Below are 6,000 nucleotides of genomic sequence, written 5' to 3'. Positions count from 1 at the left end.
TTGTCCATAGAATTTGAATACAACACATTGAGGTTGGCAGCTCAGCTGGACCTAGATCTCAGCCATGCACAACAGGAAAGACTACTTTAGCTGAATGGACTAGATGAACAAAGAATGCAGGCCCTCCTCCACTCAGAGGTGGTCCAACTTCAAAGAAAAATATGGCATGACCGGCACCTTAAAGAGAAGCAATTTTAGCCAGGAGATTGGGCACTGTTATATGATTCAATATACAAGGATTTCAAAAGGAAGCTGAGGACAAGATAGTTGGGGCCTATACAGTGGAGAAATGTAACGAAAATGGTTCAATCCTTATCAGGACCATTGATGAAGAAGCCATCCCCATGCTCTTCAATGGGCATTGATTGAAGATCTACAGGAAGCCCCTTTCTAAGCAGGAGTTCATTAAAACTCTGGATAAATCAGTGCTGGTAGTGGAGCAGGCCCATGTCTCCACCCCACCCACATTCTGAGCACCAAAAAGGAAAAAAAAAAAAAAACAAAACAAAAAAAACAGGAAAAGAATAAAAGATCCTTGGGTGAAAACCTCTTGGAGGCGCCCAGGGCATGCAGTGAGGGTGAAAACCTCCTAGAGGCGCCTTGGCTATCTCAAAAAAAAAATAAACAGAAAAAAATAAACCTGACTTCTGTTGAGTAAATTGCAAGTTGCAGGAAGGACATTGTAGGATAGGAGGATCGCACAAGACAAAGAAAGAGGTCAGCACCAAGCTGCATGCATCCCTCACAATCAATTCCTCCATGACCACTACCCTTCCCTAAGATTTGATCTCATTCGGGCCAAGATTTCACCTTCTACAGGAAGTTCTGTGTCTTCTACATGAAGTTTTGTGTCTTCTGCAGGAAGATCTTATAGAACCTACAGACAAGCAAAATTGATCTCAGAATGGAATCCGAAGGTTGGGAACCTGCCTATGAGACCTGTCCACATCCTTGTTTCCATTCATCGCCATATGTCACCTTCTTCTATCTCTGAACACCTCCATTGCACCCATTTTTTTATATATGCCTGCACAGTCACACACAGAAATCCTGCTTTCTTCATACTACCAACAAAAAATTTTATTGACAAATCAAGCAGCAGTTTCCCACTCACCATACCTGTCAATCTCCATCTAGACTCCTCATCAGCTAAAACCCTCATTAGCAGTATAGCCCTACTCATTCTAGCTTGCATTCCAGGAGGAGAAGCAGCTACAGGACATCCTACAGGAATCCCATAGCAGCTGATCCCTCTGGAAGACATACTCTGGAGATAGGGATAGCCAAGAATGGCAAAAGAGACATGCAAAGAGCTCTTTTTGAATGTAAGAATATCAACAACAGTCGAATCCAAACATGCAGTGTGCACGCAGCAACAGAAAATGAAGGAATGGGTTCCAAAATCCATGCATGCAGCAACAGCAAACGAAGGAATGGGTTCCAGAACCCGAAATCTGCATAACGCGGCCATGACCACGCAGGTAAGTGCCTAAACTCATTTGTCAATTGCATAAATCATATTTTAAAAGCTGCATGCCTATGGGAATGGTTCGGATTGAGTGGAATCGGTGGCCAGTCAACTGGCCACCCTCGGCCAGTTACATATCCTCGTGGGATCCAAACGAGCCCCGTTACATTCAAAATTGCCAACGAGATGTGCAGCCAGCACGTGTGGAGTGTCCATTCAGGGAGAAATCGCTGGGACTGGTAGTGGTGGTGGTGGATAACGGCAGAGAGGAGGTGATGGCGGTCAGAAACACGCAGAAACATTATGGCTGTGACGTCGAACCAACGGTCCGGTCCAGCCACCTCATCCCCTCACCACGAATCACACCGCAGTTAAAAGATGCCTGGCTGAAACATGCACCACCTTCTGTTCACTCTGCACTCACAACGTCCTCGACTGGAGTATGCATCCACTGCTTCCAAAAACAGTTATCCAGTTGTCCTCCACTAGTTTTTCTGCCTATTTTTGAAAATCTCCCGCGCATCGGGCTCTATCAGAGGCACAGTTTCATTCTACAGGAACCGGGAGCTTTCTACAAGAAGGGTTCTACAGGAAAGGCAGAACAGCTCTATGGGGAAAGGAAACCCAAAATTTTCATTGAATTTGAAGCTCCAAACGAGGTAGGCTCGAAAAAAACCTTCTCTGTGCATAAGCTATTTGTGCAAGGTGGAGAATTGAATGGCATCAGTTTGAAAAACAAAAGGAAAAAGTCGGCCTGTGTATTGAAAAACGTGAAAGTTGCTTGCATATTTCACTGAGTTTTCCCAATTTTTTTGCATCAGAAATATCCTCCACGTTTCTTTTTAAATTCACCTGCAAGGAGGATATATGCAGTCATAGAAACCAGTCTGTGTGTGAAAAACTGAATTTACATATCTATCTGTATGCTAAGAAGAGATCTTGTGTCCTTATGCTCTATCTGTAAAAACAAAATTCTTCTTTTCATAAACAGATAGTCGAATTCTTGGTGACAGCAGTCTTAAACCAAGGAAATTGTTGCTAGTTGATATTGGATACACGAGAAATTATTTCTTGGGTTCAGAAGAAACCGAATTCAGCTATCCTCTGTTTCAGATTGACTATTTAATTGCCTGAGTATTTCCTTTTTTGGTTAAAACATAGAAAGAGCACTCACACCATGCCAGGAGGATTCATAAGGAAAGATCCCTCGGACTCTAGCAAACTGCACGAGCATCCTGAGGTGGTGGACCTTTTCACCTAAGCAAATTGGATATTCCTCTTTGACAAAATTTAGGGTCATGATGAGGAGATAACTGAGGAGTTTTTAATGTCCTTAAGACCACATCCACAGTTAGTTTTAGGGGTTTGACCCTAGAACTCACCCCTGAGCTCATCAGTGGAGTTACTGGTCTACCATTAGGGCTCCCTTGGAGCAAAGAAGAGAGATCATTGGGCCAAATTGCTAAGAAGTCATTTTTTCTGCCCACGGAGCATCTTATAGAAAATAAAAATGAGGTTAGAAGAACCAGCTTGCCTCCTCTTTGGAGTGAAGTTAGTTTTCAAATTATGAATTATATCACATGTGAAGGGAGGTTTAGCATCATCTATGGATATCATTTCAGGTTGTTGTGTGAACTAAGGCATGGGATTGACTTGCCTCCAGCCAAGAAACTGAGCATCCCCTATTTCCTTCTTCAGTCACTAATTGAATGTGGTACAAAGTTAAATGAAGGGATCCCAGATCAGTTGGCCCATCATGGGCTCATCAAACTATTGGTGGAAGATGCTTTGCACACCTACACTATCCCCATATCTTGGGAAATCTTCATAAACATGTCCAGGGATGAAAATATTAGAACTTTGGCCGAAAACATCACCCCATCTAGCAGTGAGGAGGGAGAACACACTGAAGAAGGTGAGAAAAACAATGATGAAGGAACACAAGACATTCAAGCACAGAAAGAACAAAAAGGAAAAGGGGAAATGGGCCAGATTGCTGAGCCTAAAACAGAGGAGGAAACAACAGCAAAAACACCAAGGGAAAAGAGGATGCAGAGTAGAAAAGAAAAAGCTAAGAAAGCCCAAATGCAGGCTGCCACAGCCAAAGTAGGCACACAGAAAGAAAACGGAAAGACACACACTGAGATGTCAGCAACACAAACAGAAACAGTGGACATAGAGATTTCTACAAGAAGCAAGGAAAGAAAACAGCAAGAGGAGAAATCACCTGAGATGTTGGCAAGGCAGGAAACAGCTATGCTTGTTGCCTTAAGCACACCTCCAAAACAAAAAGGGAAGAGAAAGAGGCAAACCTCCATGTACTTTAAAGCAAGGAGAAGCACAAGGATCAAAGTGGGCAGACCCCAGCCACAATCAAAGGAGCCAATTGTCATTGATGACACAACAACTAAACCAAAAGAAGAGTCTCCTTCCAAGATATCCATCACCTATGAAAGAGGAAGCCCAAAAACCTCTACATGGAAAGAGAAAATTAATTCGATGGACTCAAAGGCAGTTCTACACGAAGCTGCAACATCTCTACAGGAAACTCTAGCCAAGTTAAAAGAGACTGAGAAATTGGAGGAGAAAGTAGCTAAACAATCACAAGGGGAGAACAAAACTAAAGAAATACATGAACCTACCCCTCAGCCTAGCTTGGGCTCATACTACAACCTGTTAGAGGGTGGGAAAATCATCCCACAAAAATTTGTTGTGCCACTCTTCTTTGAATTGGAACAAGAGAGGATTAGAACACACACATGGATGAAAATTGCCAAATCTAAGGGAATTGAGGACATAGGCCACATGGAGGAGAATTTAAAAGAATTGATAGGAGAACTGGCCATGGTAAGGCATGTAGAAAGCTGCAAAAGAGCCCAACTGCAGGAGGAGAATGAGCTGTTGAAAAAACAGTTGCAGCTACAGGAAGTCCACAAGGAAGGTAGTCTGTCCATTTTGGGAGGGCAACAGCAGCAAGAAGTACCTCCAGCAGACAAAGACACAATTGAGAAACAGTAGAGGGAGGCAGAGCTACAAGCCAATGTGGAGATGCTCACAAAACTACTACAAGAACAGGAGTCTCAGATAGCAGAAAAGATATAGGGTTTAAAACAACAATTGCAAGAAAAACACGCCCAGATGGCCTGCATGGCCAGTTGGGAAATAGCAGCCTTACAATGTAGGAAACCTACTAATTCATATGCCTTATATCTTAAATATCAATGGTTGCAATTTCAAATTAACACCTTGGCCCAGAGGGGCACCATTCCATTTCAGAATTACCATCAGTTTATGGACTTGTGTGACAGTAGCTCAGTAGAAGATAGGGCCAAGTTATTAGAATTCTATTTACACAACTTGGCCCTTGCAAACATGAATCTATGGGACCCCAATGCTACATTGGGAGATGTTCAACTCATAGCCAAGGCCTCTTGGTTAAACCATGATGAAAAGAGGGCAGCAGAAATTCGAAATGTTATGGACAGAGAGCTAAGGGAGCCACTCATGATCAGAGCAGAACCAGAAGATCCCTCCACCTTAGTGTATGCCCATCAACACCTCGCCAACAACCCCCAGGTTCTCCCAGACTACATTGAAGGACAAGCTTAGGCCATTGCTCACTTTGAGGACATGGAAAGACTCTTGGGGGATAACTGCATTCATGCTTGCACAAGGAGATGGAACACACTGTCCCACAGTCTGAAAATAAGAGAATACCACTCCCCCGCAAGGACGAGGGAGGCCTTGGCAAGGGTACCACTTTATAAACAGTCAATGCAAACTCTTCAGGCCAACTGGATTGGCCTGAAGTTCAGTCCTTTATTGCTTTTGGGACTGCTGGAAGGTGTCAAAGAAGAAGAAGAGCACAGGCAATGGGAGGAAGTAGAGAGAAAAGCAGGGTTTCATGACCGATAATAGGACATCACCTCGGAAGCCTGGGATGTTAGAGAGGCAGTCAAAGAAATCAAAGATGATGAGCTGGATTAGTTGCTCAGAGGATGAGCAACACTTTTAGCAGGGGGGTGATGATGAGCCCCAAAAATGGGTAACTTATTGGGCTCATTTTTCCTATTATTCTCAATTAATCCACCATTATTCATAGTTTATGCATGCTTTCGAATATATTTATGTTAATTGAATGAATGAGAATAGTCACTTGACCATGAAATGTAATACGTGCTTATTGCAGAATTTTGGACATCTTTTGGACCAAGGTCAAGCATTTATGAGCCAGTTGACAGCCAAATACGAGGGAACAAGGCTAAGGATTGGTAGGAATGGTGTCTCCTGCACTAAATGACCCCTTCCTCGAGTTCTCCACCATCAACTCGGAGTTCAACAGCCCACCAAAGATTATTTCTAGGGGCAACCGAGCAGATTTTGTGAAGTGGTTGATTAATTGCAGTTTTGAGCAGCCAAGCCCCTCAAGTTAAGGAGGGCTGTTGGAGGTCCTCGTGGTGCATAAGTAGGAAGGCTTCAAGCCTTGGTATTTTAGCTTTTGAACAGTTGTTTTTCGTAGTTTGGTGCTGCTC

The sequence above is a fragment of the Pinus tabuliformis genome, chromosome Q (genome assembly GCF_031772625.1).
Source record: "Pinus tabuliformis cultivar Carrire ecotype Pingquan chromosome Q, CPIR1, whole genome shotgun sequence".
NCBI classification, from domain to species: Eukaryota; Viridiplantae; Streptophyta; class Pinopsida; order Pinales; family Pinaceae; genus Pinus; species Pinus tabuliformis.
This window is presented reverse-complemented; position numbering follows the sequence as displayed.